Source organism: Gavialis gangeticus, unplaced genomic scaffold (genome assembly GCF_001723915.1).
Source record: "Gavialis gangeticus isolate Ggan-Ray unplaced genomic scaffold, GavGan_comp1, whole genome shotgun sequence".
Taxonomy (NCBI): domain Eukaryota; kingdom Metazoa; phylum Chordata; order Crocodylia; family Gavialidae; genus Gavialis; species Gavialis gangeticus.
In genome coordinates this window covers 81,822,755-81,845,085 of record NW_017728992.1, presented here as the reverse complement: position 1 = coordinate 81,845,085, position 22,331 = coordinate 81,822,755, and positions in this window count along the sequence as shown.

Below are 22,331 nucleotides of genomic sequence, written 5' to 3'. Positions count from 1 at the left end.
AAGCAAAATCCCTAAAGCACATATTTTTTTAAAGCGTGATGGCTCTTTCATTCTCTCCTACTTAATGCCCTCTTTATTATTCTCAGTGGTGAATTTAATTTCTGGTTCTTAAGTATACATGAGAAAGAAGAAGCATCTCTTTCCTTATTTCAATATACAGTTATTCTCATTTTACATATTGGTCTCTATACTCTAAGACCTGTGTGCGTGTGCATGTGTGAGAGGGAGTGAACAAGAGATAGAGAGAGAATGTGCATGTGAAAGAGATGGTAGGGGTGAGTGTGAACAAGCATGAATGTGAGTGGCTGAGCCAGAGTGAGAGTTAGAGTGAAAATAAGAGTGAGAAGAGTGAAAGTGTGTGTGTGTGTGTGTGTGTGTGTGTGTGTGTGTGTGTGTGTGTGTGTGTGTGTGTGTGTGTGAGATCAGGTGACTCCCAATCTATTTGACTTCACCCAGTGGAGGTTAGATGAATAGACAGAGAAACCACATTTAAGTTATTAGTATGTTGTGGAACAGCCCTCTTGGGAAGGTTAATTGCCCCATTTGTTTTCTCATTACATTGACTTCTGTTCTCATGGGCAATAACATGACAGAAGTTGACTTGATTTCAGGCTCAGTTAAGGTTAACCGCAAGAGAAGTCTTAAGCTACTAGGAGTGACTGTTCCAAACAAAGGGATTTTTGTGTTTAAATGCAGAGTGCTTTACTGTTACTGCCGCCAAACCTGTCTTATTTCTCTACTGAGCAGAGACCCAAAGACAACCTTATTTTCTATAGACAACAAGGCACAGCAGTGGAATAGACGCAGATATCAGCTACTGGGCACCAAGGACAGAGCCTCAACCATGGAGCCTTTTTTGCCAGTGGAGATGTGGCTGAGCTTTAGGTGTAAGAGCCACCTTTAATATGTGTTTTCCTTCATAACAAATACTAATGAGCAAGGATCCTAGTTTTCACTCTTTAAAAATCCAAAATTATCTGATAACACAAAATTCTCTGATAAAAACACAAAATTGCCTGATTAAAACCCCCCAAATTTGTGGTTTTCTGTGATTAAAATGAAAGGCTACTATATATAGGTATCAGATGAACACAAAGTTTTATTGATATATTTACAATTTTAAAGCAATGTGGGAGCCTACTAGTGTCTCAATCATTATAATAAAATTCTAAATACCTATATATTTTGGTGTTTGATTTTTGTTTTTTTATCATAGAAAATCAGAGTTCTCCTTGCTCCCTTTGTTCACCAGGACACAGGTCCAGCTGCAGCTGTTCCCATAGCTGCTTTGTGGTGCTGAGCAGCACTTATATGCTGATGCCCTGCCCCTGCCCATGCTGTTATCCCTCGTTCCCAACCCACAGCCATCCTAGCCCTGCCTGCCCTCCTCTTACTCCCTCCTGGCAGCAGCTCCCCACCCTGCACCAGGCCACAGATCCAGCTGTAGCTGTCATGCCTCCTGTTTTGTGGCCCTGAGCAGTTTTAGCCCCTACTGTTCTACTTCCTGTACCTGTGCCCTTGCCAGGAAACCCTGGACTGGGGTTCACAGAGTGGGCTGGGCCTGCCTTTGGCTGGCCAAGCCCCTTCCCTTCCAGGCCAGTTTTCCCCTGCACTGGCTGCTTTAGTGAGCCACGGGGGCTCCAGGCCCAGCTCTGGAGGCTGCTTCTACCCGGGGCATGCCCTCCCCCCCCATTTCTCTCTCTTTTACACATACACTCCCCTCCCTGCTGCCACCCCCAGCCCATCACACACACACATATAGACCCTGCTGCTACCTTCCTCCTCTCCCCTCCAGCCCATCACAACCCCCCTGAGTGGTTTCCAGGACCAGGAATACTCCTGGGGTGGGCAAGGCTGACAATGCCTGAGCCTGGGCAGGATAGCACATACCAATCCTCCCCTCCCTTTCCCTTCCCTGCCATGCAGTGCACCCCCAGCCACTGCCCCCAGTGCTAGCCCCAGCAAAGCTACCAGCAGCCGCCACAGATGCAGGCCAGCAGGATATATTACAGTGGAGTGATAAGCAGTGGGGCAGTGGCCACTGGCACAGAAAATGGGCAATCCTCCCCCCAGGGCCCTGGCCCTGGCCACTGCCCCAGCTGGGCAGCACCCCCAGCCCCAGCCCCCAATCCTTCCCTGAGGGTGCCTGGCCTAGTGGGCATGCCTGGCCTAGTGGGCATGCCTGGCCTAGTGGGCAGGGGTGCAGCACATGCTCCCTCCCTCCATGCCTCCCTCCCACACTGAGCTGCTGCCACTGTTGCCCCAGCTGGGAAGTACCCCCAGTCCCAGCCTGAGCCCAACTGGAAAGAGCCACAGCAGGATGCCTGCACCCACTCCAGCCTCAGCCCATACCACAGGACAGGGTGATTGCCATCCACACACCCCTGCCCTGCTCCTTGCCCACTCTGCCAGCTGTTCCAGCAGGCCCCAACCCCCCTGGCAGCATAATCCTTACCTGAACCACAGCCCTTCTGGAGGGAGTCCCCAGCTGCCCCCCACCCCAAAAGTCCTACTTACCCAAAGTCCACAGGAGGGAAAGTGAGTCTGAGCCAGCCCTGGCTGACTCAGATTATCAGGCCCTGCCTCTACCCCCTTCAGACAGGGTTTAGGGTTTTCCTCCTTTTTACAAGTAGCTCTTGCAGGCTGGAACTCTGCCAGCCTTCAGAGAGCTATTTGCAAAAAGGGAAACCTGTGTTTTCCTGCTTCAAAGGGGAAAACCCATGTTTTTCTTCTTTAAAGGGAAAATCAGTATTTTCCCATGGTAAACAGAAAGCTCCCTGCTAATGAGACATTCATAGGCAAAATGTGAATCAATATGTAACATTAGACTGCTTGGGTTGATATGAAAAGGGAGGTAAACCTCTGTAACCTAATCCTCCTGCTTTTTAATTCTGTTTGGAATTTAGAGTTCATGGTGATAGATGCCCAATAGATTAGACCTGTCTGGAAATAGCTTCTTACCCACCCACCAGTTCACAGTTCAATGAGGTTATTTTGCAAGTGTAGGATGATTAAACATCATGTTCTTTACACTAGGGTCACCATGAACATTAGTACAAAAGTAACTAATAGATAAAAATTTTAAAACACTAATGAATGAAAGAACAATTGGCAAGTGAGATATATTCCCAAAAGGTCCACTGAAAAATCCCCAGAAGTAAATATACCCAAACCAGGTCACAAGGAAATTGCACAAGGGAAGAATCTGGGCCAGCACATTCATATTAAGGGGAAAAGGATCTGAAATATTTGAGGACAGTAAAGTTCTTAAGAAGTTCAAATGTGTCATAAATGACAAATATAGAGGAAGTATCTGATGAGAGAGTGTAACCATGTCAGAGAGCAGGAGTCACAGGAAGGTCATTGCTGACATGACAATAAGACAGTCAAAATGAAATTTGGGAGCCAAAATTACCTTTCCTTCAGAAAAATCTAGGGTAAAAAGAGGAGAGTGAAACACCAGTGATGATGTTTTAGCAGAATTTCTTCCACATCATTCATTTGCTTGGGATGATGGGGTTGTTCCACAGTGGAAAGAGCTTAAATCCTACAGCCAAACCCTAGATTGCAGGAGTCAACAGGGCAGCTAGGAGCAAGTACAAGCAACACTCCTCACAACAAGAGCATCAGAATCCACAGACTATTACATGTTTATCCCAGAATATTGTATACCTCATCCAATGCACTAAATGTCCCCATGGAAACTTTGTGGGTGACACCAGATTAAAACTATGCATCAGAATGAATAACCACTAAAAAGAGATAAAACATAGGGATACCAGAACACAGGTAAGACACCATTTTTCACAGAAAAATCACTCCCTGTCTCACTTCACAGTTCTAGTGCTCAAAGGAGGCCTCCACAACACCTTTACAAGAGGAGTGTGAGAACAGAAATTCATCAGCCTGTTGCAGCTCTGGAAAAAGTTGATTCACTGGTATGAAATGGAGACCAGAAGACCCATATATTTCATGTATTAAGAAACAAAATAATCTAGGTAGTGTGCTTCTTTAATATTATTAAAGAGAATAAAAACAAAACAAAAAAAACCACACCCTTTATATAATTTAAGTATTTTTAACATTCCTAAAAAGAAACTTGATTGACTGCTCAGGGAACAAGTCCTATATGTTAAATGTATAGCAGGCTGTGGGTTAATAAACATTACTTGTGGCATTGCAGGCAAGCTAAATACGACCTTAGCTACCTTAATGCTAATGCCCAGACATGGCAGGGGCCACTGAAAACAACATTTGGATATTAAGAACCAAGAACTTAATATAGACAATGACTTCATGGTTCATTATAATCTTTCTGTTACTTCACAGGTGATAATTACCCTACTTAACAAGCCTTTGTTTCATCTGCTATTGCATGCAGCTGTGTATGCTTTTGCCTCAAAGGACTGAGGAAGGGTACTTTGATACCCTCATGCTTGCCTATGTCTATACCAACCATACAGCTGGTCTAACAAAAAATATCAACCCCAAACTTCTTGCCTCTTGTATATCTCCTAGGCTATCATGACAGCAACATCACAAGACTTTTATGACTCTGCAGTGATTCTTCTTCCTAATTTATAACCAAATCACTAGAAATAGTGATTTGCTGTAGCTCAAAAAAAGGGAATTTCAGCCACAAAATTGTTCTAGTTGGAAAAATAGAATGTCAGGTGAAATCTCCATAGGGTAGTGGGGAACAAGGCCATGCTCAGCCAGCACCAAAGTAATACAGTGCTTCTCTCACTTCTCCTACCATCCAATCCCAGCCACTTCCAGTAGTGGATCCCAGTGCCATAAAACAGTCTGTGAAGTCTTTGGAAATGGGGACAGTAGTAAAGGCAAATGACCCATCTCTCCCAAAACTTGTGCCTGCAAGTGAATCCACATATAAATCATGGGGACTTTAGAGAGGGAGCAAAACTGAGCAAATCTGGCTATTCCCAAATGTGGGTAGTGTGCTGGGGAAGAACATATTATTTTCTTGTTGTTTTGACTCATGTACTTGAGTATCTTTGCAAATGCATCAGGAACTGACTGAATAGACAGGGTCTCTAGTCATAGTAATAGAATTTTTTTGAGGCCAGTCCACCCGCTTAATAGATAACATACTAAATAACACCATGCTGAGTCCCCAGAGTGCTAAAGCTGAAAGTAAACTTAGACTAAAGGGAAATCTATTAGAGGTCTAGTGGAGTCCCAGCATGTCAAAAATTGATAAGCTGCTTGCCTTGGATTTCCTAAGTAAAAGATTACTGTTAGAATGAAACACACACCAAGACTCAAGCTCAAGGCTCTTGGGAATATAACTCTGTGCTGTGCATGGATTTTTCTTGTATGAATACTTTAAAGCAGGGGTGTCAAAGATACTGTTCACAGGCCAGATGTGGCCTGCAGAACCCTATCATCCAACCCCCACATGCTGCCTGAAGGTCCCAGAGTTAACCCGCAGGCAGCATATGGGACACACAGGACAGCCCTATATACTGCACACAGTACCTGCTCTGGCCTCTCTGGGAACCATAATGCATATAGGAACTGCCCTGCTCCAGCATGCATCTGCTCCATGCTGTATCCACTAGCATGCACCAGAGTGGCCACCATGTGCAATAGGCCTGTGCGAAGCAGCTAGTATTGGCTTCAAATTCAGCCAATTTGGAGGAACAGTGATTCAATTCAGTGATTCAAATCACTGTCCCAATTTGATTTGGCTGATTCAGATTCAGAGATTCGGCACCGATTCAGAAATTCGGCCATAGACTATAATGGGGAATCATTAAAATATCTATAACTTTATCATTTTCCTACAGATTTGAATGAAAACAGTATGGATGGTAGCCCCTTCTGAGGGCATGAAGCCTGCTAAGTTTCAAGGAGATTGGTGCAGGGGTTTCTGTGAAAGTGCACCTCAAACTGTTGCAAGCAAAACTCATATCACTTGTGTACGTTAAGGCAGAGCAGGATGAAAACAGTAGGGATGGTCCCTACATAGTGAACACAGTCACAGGCCAGCTACAGATGTTGATATCAGAGCAGTCTTTCCCCACTCTCAGCCTTTTCCATACATGGAAGATCACCCCATCCCCATCCCTCTTTTCAGTTTCTGTTTGCTGTAAGCCTTCCGAATCTCCAGATTGATTTGGAGGTTTCCGATTTGATTTGGACCTGTTAATGGGTTTCCTGATTTAATTCAGATTTGGAGATTCAGCCACCAAATCAGGCCACATCTTTTCCAAATCAAATAGGCTACCAGAGCTTTGCACAGCTATAATGTGCAGCATAGCCCTGGAGTGACCAGTGCATGCAGTGTGGTCACCGTGTGCAGGACAGCACCACAGCAGCTGCCACATCCAGCATGGCTCTGGAGCAGCCAGAGCATGACTGCACCACACACAGCCTCAGCAACAGTCATTCCAAAACATGCCCTGGATCTGGCATGTGGATCCAAATGGATCCTAATCCATAGGGTTGGATTAATTTGATGCCTCTGCTTTAAAGTCTTCATTTTCTTTTTGTACTGATCTTCATTCAGGAGAGGTCCGTGAAACAATCTAAAGCATCAGTTCAATTGTTTTACTTTCAATGGTTATAATAAAGTAGATTAGGTAACACAGGCTAGAATTTATTGAAGCATCCAATTTTCAAGATTCTCCAGAGTGTTCAACAAAGAGGTGATCACTAGGGAAAAGAGTTGAAAGTAAGAAGTATGGTCTGGAGGGGTTTTCCAAAGAGTAGGAGTGTAGAAGCCTTGAAGAAAAAGTTGCCTTCAGAAATTGGAGAAGAAAATTGTACCTTTTTCTTCAGGTTCCCCCTGTGTAAAATAAAAATGTTGGATGGGCTCTTGGGAGTGCTCTAATTAAAATGCTCACAACATCTTGCGTATCCAGAGTCCCTCACTTCAGGGTGGCAGGGGCACTTTAACTAAAGTTTGTTTGACTAGCTTTAGGTTAAGCACCCCCGCCACCATTTTGAAATGTGGAATGCTGAATATATGGGATGCCAAGAGTTTTCTAATTAATCCAAACAATTAATTGAGTCTGCTCTAACACGTTCTAATTCGAATGTGTCAGAACAGGCTTTCAGCACATGTATGGGCGCCCTTAATGCTTAAGTACTTAAAGGCTATTGTAAAGATTACTTTATTTTAAAACATTTAGTGACCAATTAAAAGCTGGGATTTTCAAGATCTTTTCAAACAGGATAGCAGGTAAGCCTAAGAAAGTAAAATTAACTGACACGGCAGTAGTAGGAAACAGGTACTTATTGTATTTACAATAAATTCTTGATAGCACAAATGGGAAGTAGTTGCCCAGCTTCATTGACATCATTGAACAACTGTGCCTAGACGGTATGTGGGCCTTTCAGGCTCTTTCCCATTTCTAGCAACATAGTTATAAACAACATTTATCTGAGAATGCCAAAGTGGTTTGAAAACCTGTCAATTTTATTTTATCGTTTAAGTTGACAAAAAATTTCAAACAAGCTCCTTTTCAACAGTGTGTCATTTATTTTTTTTAAGATCTGGTGTGTGTATGTACAACACAGTAGATGCTGATATTTAGGCATATAATTCTTTCAGTGGGCTAAAACACCAATGTTTTCTTTCCTACCCTTTCCTTTGGGGAAAGGACTGTTACCATTGTCCATTACCTCTTCGGTTTCACTGTTGCTGCTCACATTAATGTAAGTCCCTTTGAAAGGCTTGAAGAAAAGTATGCAATATTGGCCAAAATCTATGGCAAACCATGGCTGAAGTATTGTCAGAGGTACAGAGCAAATATGCCTTAAAAGTGAGAGCGAGATTTTTAACCCTTTCAGTTACAGAAGTCTTTAAACCTCAATCCTGCAAACACCATGGATGTGCATTAGCAGCCCTAAGTCAGATCCAGACATGCAGGGAAGGGTAATTTGTGGGATTGCAAACCTTTACAGCGCTGCAAACCACATGCCCAGCATGTTACAATGCTCCCCACACCGCAAATTTGCAGTGAGGATGTAAAATTTACTACTGGGAAATCCCCTGCCTGTGGGGGCACAACCCTACTGATTTCAAGGGGATCACCTACCAGCCTAAATTATTTGCTGGGTTTTTTTTTTTTTAATGAAAATTATTTTAAACCAGAAAAAAATGAGGTTCTTTCTGGAGAATCAATTGCTCTTAACTACTTGGAGGCATATGCTTTCTTCTAACAATTACATTGTAAATTAGTGGGATTGAGTTTCATTCAAAGAATCATTGGTAAAGTGTCACTCCTCAAGTGCTCTTTTCTCTCTACACTCTTGTACAGAGAAAAAGCAGCCTATCCCTGTCACTCCATGTTGATATCCCTCTGACTTCATCTCCTTCTGATTGTTGGTATACAATAGTCAAAACTCTATTACTATTTAAAAGATAGTTGACTAAATTAAGACAACATCGCCTGCATTATAGTTGTTCAATAAATTAGTTTAGAGAAAATAAAGAGTAAATGAATTAAATAGAAGTAGTAGGAGAGTCTAGTGATAAATACAAATTTGGATAAAACAACAATTAATAGGAAAACTACCTACAATCAAGTGATAAGCAGAAAAATAATGTTGATGTTAGTATCAAATAAGGGGTTGAAAGGACTAAAGTTCAACAGTTGCAAATTTGCATTTGCAATGAAGCTGTATAAAACACTGAAGCTATTTTAAATCTATTTTATATTGCCAGGTATTTCATAAAAAGGTTGAAAAGGACAAAGTATAAAATACAGCACTATTCCTAAGATGATGATGGAGGCGAGGTACAGAAGTTACACTTACTGTGTGGTAGAGGTAGCAGCTGAAAACCCTTAGACAATTTGAGTTTCTGGAGGTAATCTGAACAGTGGAGCCCAAGTGAAGAGGAAGCAGGGGCCCGAGACCTCTGAAGTAACAGGGAGAAACGTACTGCAAACTGCACCCTTGTATGTCCATTACTGCTTCCATCCATCTATCCATCCACCCCCTTGCAGCCACTCATGCAGTCATGGACACTGAGACCCCATAGGCACTACCACAAACCATGGAGGAACCCAGCCTGTCTCTTACCACCAGCCAGGCTGGGGACACAAGTAGCAGTTTGGTGAAATAAGATGTCCTCCTCACCTGGGTTGAGGAGGACATCTAGTGCCAGCTCCAGGTAGAGGATCAAATCAGAGATGTCTTCAAACATGTCACCCAGCAGATGCAGGTGACTGGGGCAAAACAGAGACTGGGTGCAGTGTCTTGCCAAGACCACAATGACGAGGAAGCAATATCACTATGTGCTTGACACTACAAAGTGGTCTGTGGGCTGGAGGCAGAGCTTGCTGTTCTAAAAGGACCTGCCCTGCTTCCTTACCAAGAAAAGGGCAGAAGCATCCCCACCCATAGGACCTGGAGGAATAATTCGCAGGTACTCTGTCAGAGGATGAGGTGCAGGGAGGCCCTGTGAAGCTGTCCCCCACACAGGGCACTTCACTGGAAAAACCTGCAGGACCACTCCTCCTGGCACTTCTGCCACTCCTTCTGGCACTTCTCGAGATGAGTCAAGCCATGTGTGAGGATGCTGTGTAACCCATGTTGGTAAGGTTCACCCCAGCTCCACACAACAGTGATGGGGACCCAGGTCTCAGAGGAAACATGGACCCCCCCCCATGGGGAAGGGGGAGGAGGAAGGGGCAGAGCGGGAGCTGAGACTGACAAAGGCCACCCCCTGTAGTCATAGCTGGTGGGAGGGATGCTGAAGCTTAGGGGGGTGGTGAATCACCTGCTTTCCCCTCACCCCTGCACTCCCCTGCTAATCCTAGAGCCTAGCCAAGTCACCAATCCCTCCCCAACCTTGTACTTAAGAGAGCATGTCCCATTCAATAGGATCATAAATCTGCCTAATTGACACTTGCCTCTTCTGTTAGGATCATACTGCACTTCGTGAGAGACTGCAGCCTAAGCCTCAAGAACTAGGATGTAAGCAGTTCCCCTTCCCCTGAAAGTACTCAAGGAAATGCATTGATATTGAGCTCATCAGGCAAAAAGGTAAACAGAAGCTTTGGCAGAAGTCACCCTCAGGTCAGGGACAGGAGATATGATGCAGCTATGTCTGACAACCACTGCAGTTGTGGTGCCAGAGGAATGACAGAAAAAAGTCATTACCAAAAAAACCCAGACCTCCTTCCCTCCCACTCCTGGAAAGGAACACATGTGATGAAAGGATTCCAATGGAGGAACCATTATCCCAGTGCCAGGGTGACTCCTGGATTCCAAACCTGGATAGGCTGGCAAGTGGCCCAACAGCATGTTTTCCTCCCCCCTGTATTCCTATCCATGGGTGAAGTCCAATAGGTGCTGGCTGATTCCAATTCTTATGATGCAGGCATTTACTGAATTGATCCCTCAGTGCAAACCCCAACCCCCCTTCCACAATTTCAGGCCCATCCCAGCCTCAGACCTGTCCCTCCCCACACTTTTGCAAGCTAACCAACCAATCTCCCCTGTCACCAGGCTCCACATCTATACTCAGAAGAACAGCTCACAGCAGCAGGCATGGTGGGTCAAAGATAGTCAACCAAATACCTGCTGAGTGAATGCAAGATGCGCATATAAGGTGCCAGAACAATAAAGAAGAGATGTTACAACCTGTGGCAGCAGCCTCTAAGCTCAGCGGATGTCTGCTGCTAGGGGATGCAAAACTAGCACAAGGAATGAATCGGGATGTATATGCTGGGTTGCATGACTTGGGACTCCAGATTACCACCCACTGTTTGGACGAGACAACCTGCAGCACAGTGGAGTGGAGACAGTGTGAATGTAAGAAGTTAATGCACACAGTCCTGGACCACTGGGAGTTACCTTGTATGCCCTGGCCCCTAAGTAATTCTAGCCCAGTCCTGAAGGGGCAGAGGAACACTAGGAACAGGTGGGAAGGATGCTGCCAGGCCAGTTTCTGACAGCAGTGCCAAGGGGCCCCAGCTCATCTATCCCCTTCTAAGAGGCCCAAAGGGGGCCCCCTGCCAGGAGACCCATGACCACTCTCCATGGCCTCACTCCTGGCCTGAGTCCTTCTATGGGAAGTGGCACAGACTTGGAAGAGACGGGCAGCTCCCAGCTTGGTCTGGCAGCCTGGTATGAGCCCCAGGCATTGGTGTGGGTCACAGGTCTGTGGTTACCAAGGGTCCCGGAGATCCCTTTGGGAGGGCCAGGCATCACCTGCTGTGGTGATGCCACCCAACCCACAGCCTTGCCCCCCCCTCCCACCTAGCAGCTGCCCCCAGCCTGCAGCTCTCTCAATCAGCCATTGGGTCTGCGATCATGCAGTTGTCCAGCTCCTACATGGAAAAGTCCCTGATCTTGACTCCAGAGCCCTGAAAGTAGCATGCCAAGTCAAAAGCACCTACTCTGTACCTTCCTTCCAAGGTATCATGTTTGTTAAGTTGAGGCCCTGTAGTGTTCCCTCTGGCCCTAAACACTCTTCCAGATTCTATCATCCCATTCTCAACCCCACCTCCCCACTCAACCTCTGTCAAAGTTTTGCTGTTTTGTGTCAATTGGGAAGAGGGACCAAACTAAGACATGGTCAATGTTCTAACAGGTTTGCTGTACTGAACACAGTTGAAGTTTGGAAACTGCAACACTATAAACAGAGGCAAGTCTCTTCCTCACTGCATTCCCCTGCACCCTAGTGTGTGTCTCTGAGGGGCAGAGAGGGAAAGAGGAAGGGTGCCCATGCAGCCTGGGTTGTGGGCAGTGGTTCTCATGATGCAGGGCCAGAGGAGCCTGGAGCTAGAGACCCATGATCTGGTGCCAGGGCCTGGGCATCAAAAGCCCTCCATCCCTTCTCATCTGGGGAGAATTCCTAATCCACACGGGTGAAGAGCTAGTTGGGCAGGGATTCATTGATTTGAACAGTCTACCATGGTGAAGGGCTGGGGCCACACACATTAGTGGAGGCCTCACCCTCTCCCCTGTTTCCACACTGCATGCGCTCACAGTGCTAGGCCTAGTCCATAATTGAGGGGCTTCATCCAGTGGTCTAGCTGCCCCTGATAGGGCTTCATGAGCCAGGGCAGGAGAGTATAGGCTGGTCCCCTAATAAGGGTTGGGAGGGGAGTGGTGATATTGCTAATGATGAAATCAGGGACCCCAGGAGTGTAGCACCCACTCTCCATCACCCCAGGGAAGAGGGAGTTGTGCAAGATGCAGGTACTGTCCTCATTGACCGCATGAAATTTGGTAGCCCAGTAATGAGCTGGATGCCTGCATTGTGTGTGTGTAGGTGCACACCTCACATACACAAACACACACAGAACCCAGACATCTGAGGCAAGTGACTCAGGTCACCTGCCATGTCTAAGATGGTGCATCTATATAAGACACTTTTCAGGGCGTTAGACTAATTTACATTCTTGATTTGAAAAACAAGTCTTGATTTGAAAAATTAATTTCTATCTTGCCTATGAAGGAGCAGCCATAATTCCTGTGTTTGACATGGTTTAATTAATTCTGTTACAGAATACATTTCATCAACCATTTTATATCAAATTGTTCAGCATATTCCATTGTTATTCAGAGAATAATTATTAGATTAGAACTAACTGCCTTTTAGAACTGCTTTTCTTAATAGTTTCACTGTCCCTCTTTCCCAGCAACAATTTGTTTTCTCATTACACTTATTTCAGTCAAGGATTTTGGGGAAAGAAAATGATGGGCATCTGTTGTGTTCTAACCAATTTAATCATATGAAGTGTGATCATTAGGCACATTTTTTTTTGTAATTCATTTGTGGTCTCTTTCTGACCAAATATGATTTTCTTATTATTCAAGAACGTATAAATATTATTTTACATGTGCACAGGAAAGCATTGCTGTCTATACGTATGCAACAATTGCCATGCCATATATTACTGTAATGTGCCATTTTTAGTACCTGTAACTAATTATGCATGAGATAATTAATTAATGTACCATACCACATGTGCAGATGCTGACTAGGAGCAAATTGCTTTCAGTCCCAGCAGGGCACCACAGAGGGTGGGGAGAGGTATCCTGGCTCGGTGGGATACTGCCTGCCAGCCACATGGAGATTGGAACCCATTTCAATCTCTGTGTCACTGGGAGGGCTGCCCCAACTGCCAGGAAGCTACCCACCCTGCTGGGACAGCTTCCTCCATCCTTTTGGGGTCAGCCCAGTCTTCCTCCAGCCAGGACGGAACTGCCCTTCAAACTGGAGCTCCTCCTTGTATATTTTTTATACTTGTATTTTTCAAAATGTTTCACCTTTTTTATTGTAATCTATCAGATGTCTCAAGCATACTGGTTTTCCAAGCATCTCATTAGTTGTTGGTTTTCCTGACAAGGGATGTCAGTATGTACTTTTGTTGCTGTTTTAGTTTGTTTTCATTGTGACCATTTTGCTTGTTTTTAAACTAGTGGAAGCTCCAGCCCTAACAACTGTACATTAGGTCAGAAATAGCCTGCAGAGGTTTGACTTTTCAATATACAGTACTTCCTTAATCTTTCCTGGCCTAAGCCAGCCTCCCACAGAACTGTTATCACATGCATACCAGCCAAAATTATTAAAGTTTAACTATATCATTTATTTACATGCTATTGACTGCAGACTGTTATGAATGAAAAGTGAAAGTTGAGAAACATGTGAAATATGTCTATGAACACTTTCTATCTTCATTTTCTTTCATTTATTTGTCTGATTTCTGACATCACAAAAGACAGGCTACCCATCTGCAATCAGCACTGAGCAAGGAGGAAATATAGCAAGAGAAAGCCAAAGCTGTAAGTCAATACTTAAGAGTTCTCACTATCCGTTCTTAGAGTACATTTGGTGAGTCTGTTTGCCAGCTTTATGACATGCAGGACTGAGCCAAGACTTACAGACTGGTGCCTCAGAGACTGTAGAATGAATGGCAACATAAGATGAAAAAATTTTTACAGACAACTTTTTTTTAATATGGTTGGTATTAAACCCCTAAATATGTACCTTTCACTTGCCCAAGAACTTGCAGAAGGGTTCCATTTACATTATATAAAACATATATCAGCATAAATGTCAGTAAAAAGTCTGCAGACTGTCAGTAAAAAAAAATATATGGGGTTGACAACTTTGACTTTGACTCATCTCTCTAGGCCCACACACTTAGGGGAGGACTAATCTTTGCTTCTTTTTCCTGAAAAAAATCTCTGTTAACCAGTCTTTCATTTCTGGCAGCACAGAGAAAGTCTGAGTTATGCCCTCATTATTTCAGGTCATGACTGCTTCAGCTTCTTCCTCTGTTCTTGACAAATCCAAATAAATGGAAGCACAGCTGCAGTGAAAACAATGACACTATGCAGCAAACCTTATAATTTAACTGGAACTTAATATTTTGGTAAAATAAAACAAAATAATAACCATCATATCCATAAACATGTAGTTGCAATTGAAGCTTACCATCACCACTCTCAAAGGAAATTTCTCTTTTAGGTCAAGTGTCAGGTCAAATCTTTTCTTTCTCCTTCTCTCTCCCCATTAGTTCCTTGTGTTCTGAGAGACTTTCATGCCAGGAATTTTATTTCTTCAATAAGGGTGAAAAAACAGGTTATTGTAATATAGAACAGACAACAAATAAAATGACTACAGGTCAAGTTTTCTTCTGAGTACCAACATGAAGGTCAATGGGTTTGTGCCATTGTGACAACAAAGAAGAATTCACTTCTGCATATCCACTTGTCAGGGTCCATTTGATTTTGAAGATGATGTATTGCTGACAATGGCTGCTGTGTTACTCCATACAAAACTATTTGCTTATTAGTGGACACACTACAAGGCTGTTATTATCAGTTACAAAAAGCCTATGGTATACACAACTTCTTAACTCAAGTCTTTCTTGCTTTTTGTATAGTTGTATTGCAACCATAAGTTAAAAGGCAGTAAAAAGAAAACAAGAAAAATGTTTGTTAAAAAATTGAACCATTTTTAATAGACCTCTTTCATTTCCTTCCACTGCCCACAACACTAAAAAAACCCCAAAGGACTGGAGTATAATAATAATAATAATTTTACATTTTACTTTATTTTATATTAACAGATGCCAAACCTCTACTAGACATTTTTTTTAAATAAAACTCCCCTTTAAAAACAATGCAGATAGTTTTTCATTTAAGACTGATGATATAACATGCCCTAATAATTAGAAATGATCAAAAACAGGAGTGGTATTTTTCACCTAGGGATGGATAAGCAACTGTAAACCAGCTACCACCTAAAGTCTCAAAAACTTTTTTCCACTCTGGCCAATAAAATCATCAAATCTGAAGACGGCATGTCACCTACAGCATGGACTTCCCACCAGTGAAGCAGACAATATGCTGCATAAGAACTGGGGCTCAAGAACTTCATCCCCAACACCAGCTTCCACCCCTCAAGATGACAGCAGCCACACAGTGCCTGGACTGTTCTTAACCATCTCAGAACAGGTGCTGGGCAGTTTAAGGCAAGCATGCACTCTTGGGGCACTTTCCAACGATGGTGGCTGCAGCTGTGGTGCTCAAGCTCAGATGTCCAACCATATTATGTCTGAATGCCCTTACAGCCCTTCTTTGGGTGCCCAAGGTCTTATTAACATTGACCTTTCTACCTTTTCCTGGCTTTCTAGTCCTCATGTTTCCAACATGAGAGTGTGGCAACACTCATTTCATCAGCAGTTGCATTCATTTCGACTGTCAGAAAAGCAATAATTTCAGACTCAGTACCTCAAGCAACATTTTGTAATTTTTATCCCATAAGTATGGTAGTCAGTCAGGCTTTTCGATGCATCTGTCATTAGCCCATTTTATTAAGAAAATTATTCAAATGTAAATGGTGAGCTCAATTTTGAGTTCTATTTTGGGAATATAGCCTGTTTCACAACTGAGGAGTGAATTCCATATTCAATGTACATCTTGTGTACATGACACCTGCTTTCTCAGAAATGTGCAAAAAGTTTCCATTTAGTTCTCTTGGAAATAAACTTGTTATGAATCAACATGACAATATGTGTTATGTATAGACAGAAGGTTTCAGACAATCAATACTTCTTGGTAAATCTCTCAAACTGTAGGACACCTAAAAGTGTTTGGTTATGAAAGATGAAGGGTACTACATAAATTCCAATATAAACTGTTGTGCATGTTCCTTAGAATGCATTCACACTTCCCTGATGAACATAAAAATCATTCCCAGATTAATATACATAATATATTTTTAAAAGCCCAGGATTAATTTTTACTGAAGAATCCAGTTAGACCAGTAGTTTTTAATCTGTGGTCCATGGATCCCTGGGAGTCTTCAGATTATGTCTAAATGGTCCGCAAGAGATGATTATGATCAATCAAAAGTATGTGAATGCATCACAACTTTCCAATCATTTGCAACTGTTGCAAGTGAACCTGTGACAAGGCCCTTAACTATGCTAATTAAAGGACCTGCAGCTTCTTGTGTATCAGTACCCCTGTATTTCCAAATGGTGGTGGGGGCACTTTAACTAAAACTTATTGAATGGGTTTTAATTAGTGCCCCCACAGCCCTTTTGAAGCGTGGGGATGCTGATATATGAGACCTGAATGCTGCTTGCAGTACACTAATTAGCATGCTTCAGCAGACTCAATTAACTGAGTCTGCTCTGATGTGCTGTAATTAAAACACATAAGGACACCCTCTCTGCATGTCTATAGATACCCATAAATAAGAGGAGAGAGGAATCTTTTTCAATTTTTTACCTGCTTCAGTAGAATCCTCTGTCTGGAGAGCTCTAGAGGTTTGCAGTTTTGTGGGATGTGGGATTAAGTTAACTGCCCCGCCTCTGATAGGGAAAACATCTAGATAATAATATTACCTGATATGTTTTAGGAAGGAGCAAGGGCAAGAGAAGTTCTTCCTTGTGAGATTCCTTCTGATTCACCAAATGAATAGAAGCAACTGCTACAGGTACGCAAACTCCAGAGTATTCAAACTTGAAGGAGTCCCCAACTAGGCTGGGAGCCCAGTAGCAGAGCATAATTGATGCGTAAATTAAACCAGAATTGGGTCTGAATGAATTCATCAGGATTCACTGAAAAAAAAATTATTGATATCAAAATATACTGGCAGTCTCTATTTATTTTCACCTCTCTCCTTAGTACAAGCATGTTTCATCACACTGAGCACTTGATCTCCTGGACTGCGTGATCCTGTAAACAAACAAACAAAATGTCCTCAGCATAGCATTATGTCTCTGTAGGTATAGAAGCATTTTTGTATATCTAATTTGAAAAATGGCATTTTAGGTACAAGAGATATTTCCTAAAACAGTTAGACAATATATGAAAAAAACAGGACTCTCATCAGAACCGGTAACCTGAGAAATCACTGGTATGCATTTTTCTTATGTAATTTTTCTAGCAATATTGTTCTTTTTATCATGGATGTTGTATATATAGGGGTACACAGTGGAGTTCTTATTGAAACATACAACCACATTTAGCAACTTTAAGTCAGGATTTCATAATTACAATTGCAGAGCTTCATAAATAAATCATTTGGCAAAAACAATGTCTTACAAACTGCAAAAGATAAACGCTTTTATTTGAAAACTAGATAGGATCAAGAGTGCCATCTTTATAGAAAACAGAAAAGAGCATCATTACATTATTTTTTTAAAAGCCATTAACAGAGTAACTAATCTGTGACTCCCTACTCCCTATCTGCCTAACCAGAGAAACTGATAGGAGACATAGGCTCCCTCTACACATGCAGGTGAAGGCACAATGGGTTCTAATGCACAATTCCCACAACTGCATCCCTGGCCATGCCATGTGTGCATGGCAAAGGTGTAGTTGTAGGTTTATTAATCAGATCCCATCACACCTTATTGCTGGATGGGGGAAGGGGAGGCAGTCCCAAGCTCCTCCTTCACCAGCAAGAAGTAAGCTCCTGTGGCTGGGAACCTCATGAACACCAGTTGAGAGCCAACCAGCCATGCAGGTACCTAAAGCACCCCTGGGGTATGGGGAATTGCTGTTGCAGTGATTTCCTGCCCCAGTGGTTTCATGCACACCTGGGTTGGCGAAATTATCACATGGGTAATCATCCCATCCACAGGGGATTGCCAGGAGGCACAGTGTGTACCCAGTGTCTGCAGCTGAGGGACTCTGGATCCCAAGCAGTTGCAGCATTCACAGCCCCAGCTGGGCAAGATGCACCCTTGTAGCCAAGAGCCCTGTCAGCTGACAGGACTCCCAGTCACTGAGGGGAGCCTGCTACATGTGCAAATGAAAGCTCGATAGCAACTCTCTATAAAGCTAGTACACATTTTCACGGTCTAACTTTATAGCTGGTTGCCGCTTTTTATTGTGCGGTAAGTACTTTGCACATGCAGCTAGTCTCAAGGTAATTGTGCAATTAACCGGTTAATTGTGTGATACCTGCAACATGTAGAGGGGGCCATATTGACAACAGTGCCATGAACTGTAGCCACATAGGGCATTTTTACACATGGATGCGTCACAGTGCCGGGCACTTTGAAAAGCACCCAGTGCTGCAATGCAGACAGTTGTATAAGTGGCAAAAATGCACGTCAGCACTGAGAAAATGGTGGCAGCACACTTTTGAACTAAAACACCTTGGAGGTGCATTAGTTCAAGAGTGCACTGCCACCATTTTCTGCACTCTGATGCCCATTTCATCACTTATACAAGTTGCACATGGCGAAATCTGTGTTGCTGGAAAAAAGATGTGTGTATAAATGTCCCTAGGTATCATTTGGGTGTAGGTCTGTCAGGTACACAAATGGCATACTTTTATTTGTCAAAGCTTTAATTTTAAGATTTATCAGCTTTTCTTGTTTTGGTAATACCTGGTGCTAATGCAAAATAAAGAGGGGGGTGGGGAAAGGCTGATTTTTGCCTTGTTCTGCATGTTATAATAGCAATAACAACAACAAAAACAATCATGTATAGTTGTCCAGAAGAAAAACAGTTATGCCTTTTCCTCCTGTTACTTGAGCTGCTAATTTATTTGGGCTCAAATTTAATGAAGGCAGGTTATATCATTGGCTGCACATTATTTAATTCTGGCCACTGAGGGAAAGGTTGCTTGTGCCTGAGGTGCAGTCCCTCTTTGTTCTCAATGGGTGGTGCAGTCCTGCACTATTCTCAACACAGATCAGGCTCTGAATTTACCACAATTGGTGTTAAATATTTTATTTGTAGCCCTGTGGTTTTAGTTTTTGTTTGCTACTTACACCTTACAATTCTTCATTCTGCAGTCAGGAAAAGAGTGAACCTGAACAAAGACTACTGTGGGGTGATGCTATGAATTCTGATGTCTGATATTGTTACTTGCATCTCTTACAGCACTGATACTATGACTAATTTCCCCCAGTTTATATAATGAAATGTAATGATCTGCCCTGCTGGTGCCTCCATGAAATCAATAACTACAGCATCAGCAGATAATCTAAAGTTAATAGATGGCCCAATCTAGTTGCACACCGCAGATGAGACATAGAAGTTGAGCATTTTGGGACACCATCCAAATCACTGGACTCTACAATGTGAAATAAGTACACACTTGACTGTGAAACTCTTTCTTAGATTGAAATGAGCCCATAACCAGGTGGCAAACTCATTTCAAAACTATGCACAAGGGGGTGGAAATGGTCTGGTTAAATAACACTGTACCATACACAGCAAAAAGTTGAAAATTAGCGAAAGACACAGAGTTAGTTTCTCAATCATATATGAAGTGGCCACCTACTAAATAGCTGTAAGAATTCTGATGTGGCATCTCATTAATAAAAAGTAGAGGGAAATAAAATAGATTAGATGTCAATCTATGAACCTCACAAAGCTTTTCCTGGCATACATTATATCACAGCACAACCATATGGTCACTGAAACACCAATATTGCAGATTCAAATTCCTTGAAATGTACTTGTCCACAGGTAAGCTAAAGAAAATAGACTATAGGCTGCCCTGTGCTTTTTCTGCTTTCTGAAAATGGTCATGGGTGGTGTAAAGTGCAAAGGGAGTGAGAAAAGGTAGTTCTTTTCTCAGCAGTTTATTCTTCGGAGGGTGCAAGATAGGGAAAGGATGCCCTGGGTAAATACAGTTTCTACAAGGCAGAGAAAATGCTATTCACTATACTCGTCAGCAACCTACCCAATATTCAAGAAGCATCAAGGCTACTTTCTCCATTATCTGTTGCTGATATTGGTCCTCAGAGCTCTCAAGTATCAGAGTGTATTCTTGCATATGTACTGTAAGTTCACCTAACTCTTCAACATATTGAAATACAAATATAGGAGCCCAGTCAATGTTTTGAGCTCGATCTCCTCAGAGAAAAGGACCATTCATAAATATATCTATCTTGACTTGAATGTAACTGTCCTAACCAATCTATCAACCTCCCATCAACCTTTTAGAGAAAAAAAAATGCTCAGTCTCTAAGGGGAAAAATAATTCTTTAATTGAATACTCTGGACAAAGAACACCCTACGAGAAGTTTGCTAGCATTTCCACTGAGAAAACCACAGTTCAAGTAGCCCATTGATCTCAGCCACAGTGCCAGTATGAGGGAAAATGCAGGGGTTATATCTTAGCATGAATAAAGCAAAAGGGAATGGTGTAAGGAGTCAAGATAATTCAGGAAAAATAAGGTATCTGTAGAAGCAAGCTGATCAATCACCTACCCTCCTTCCCCCCAGTGATTTAACTAATACACAAAGAATTTATTCAAAACCAAAAACAGGATTTTGCTCTTCCGTTCAATAAAAGCAGATCTAGTATAATATTAATTGCTGTATTACTTCTTTTATTTTTCTTCGGAAGGGGGAAAGGTGAATGAGTTGGCAAATTGAAAACTGTTCTATATTTCTGGGTTTTTTCCCCCTCTCTTAACTAGTTGAAAAATTTTCAGACAGTTAGACTACTCATGACCATGGAGTATAACTGGTGACATGGTATTTTTTTGCTTTTTGGTTAGATGATGTAATAGTGACTACTTAATGATATAAAATAACTAATAATGAAACATTTAGCAATTATCAAACAGCTAACCTTTGGAACAAAATCTGGAAACTCTTACAACGGAATATTTTCATGAATATGTAAAAAGATTTTGGACACAACTTGTACAGTAATCATGAGTCACATATGAGTATCTTATTTACTGATAATGAATATTTTAATTTTAGTTTTTTATGACATCTGTCTACAATCTTTTGATTGAAGTATTAAAAGGGAGGCTGCCTTTATTTGTCCCCTTGGACATGGTGTTCTTATTTACCCTGGCCCCTGTTCTGTATAGATAGGTTTTGGTGCACCTGGCCTTATGGGCTATGCGTGGCTCCTACCTCCCCTTATACCACACCCCAAGCCTCTCAGATGTACCAGACGTTTTTGAGTCAGTTATTGATGCCCACGCCCTCACAGACGCCCTCTGGGCTTATCTTCTACTTCTCTATATGCGCACCCTCCCTGGGGCCTCTCTCGGTGCGCGCGCCCTCCCTCAGCTTTTATTCTTGTGTGCCCACCCTGAGGCGTAACACAAGCACCCTCTGGGCTTCTTGCTCGTGCCCACACTGGTGCTCCTTACAATTGGGGCTCAGGTGGCTGTAGCCGTGCCTGGCCCCTAAATCCCCTCCTTGGGTCTACGATTTCTATACGGCTCGGGCAGCCTCGGCCTTACCTGGCCCTCCAATGCACTGTGCCCCTTCTCAGGGCTCTGGGTTCAGTGCACCCCTAGATGCGGTGCCCCCTCTGGCACCAGGAACCCCCACGCTACTGGGGAGCTCCCATGAGGCCTCCTCCAACCCCTATTACAGGGGTAACAACAAACAAAACCATCAGCCAATCAGCCCCAACTCAAACTCAAGCCTCCTGGCTAAAATATAAACCCTCTGGCTCATCATCATTTCCATCTCCGCCAGGGGCTCCTCTGCCTGGTATCCTCACCCATAAGCTGCTCAGGCCCCCAAGCTCCTCAACTCAGCCTGCTCCCGCATAGCTCCATCTTCCACGACTGCCAGAGGGGAACAGCCTATGGCCTCAGCCTGGGTTGTTTATATAAGCCAGACCCTGCCCCCTCCTGATCAGCTGACCCTTGTGGTTGCCCGAGCAACCAACACCTGTCCTTCTCTAGGAGCGGGCACTTCAGTGCACTGCGACAGTGTGGATGGGATCTGGAGAGTTGGCAGGTCTGAGGGTGGGAATAGTGGGATATGGAAGGGGGTCTAGCAGGTCCCCCCTGGTGGTGGGGGGAGAGGGGTTGGTTGATATGGGGGTGGGGAGGGTTGTTTGCTTGAAAAACATAGTTTTTAATATGGTAAAATTTGTT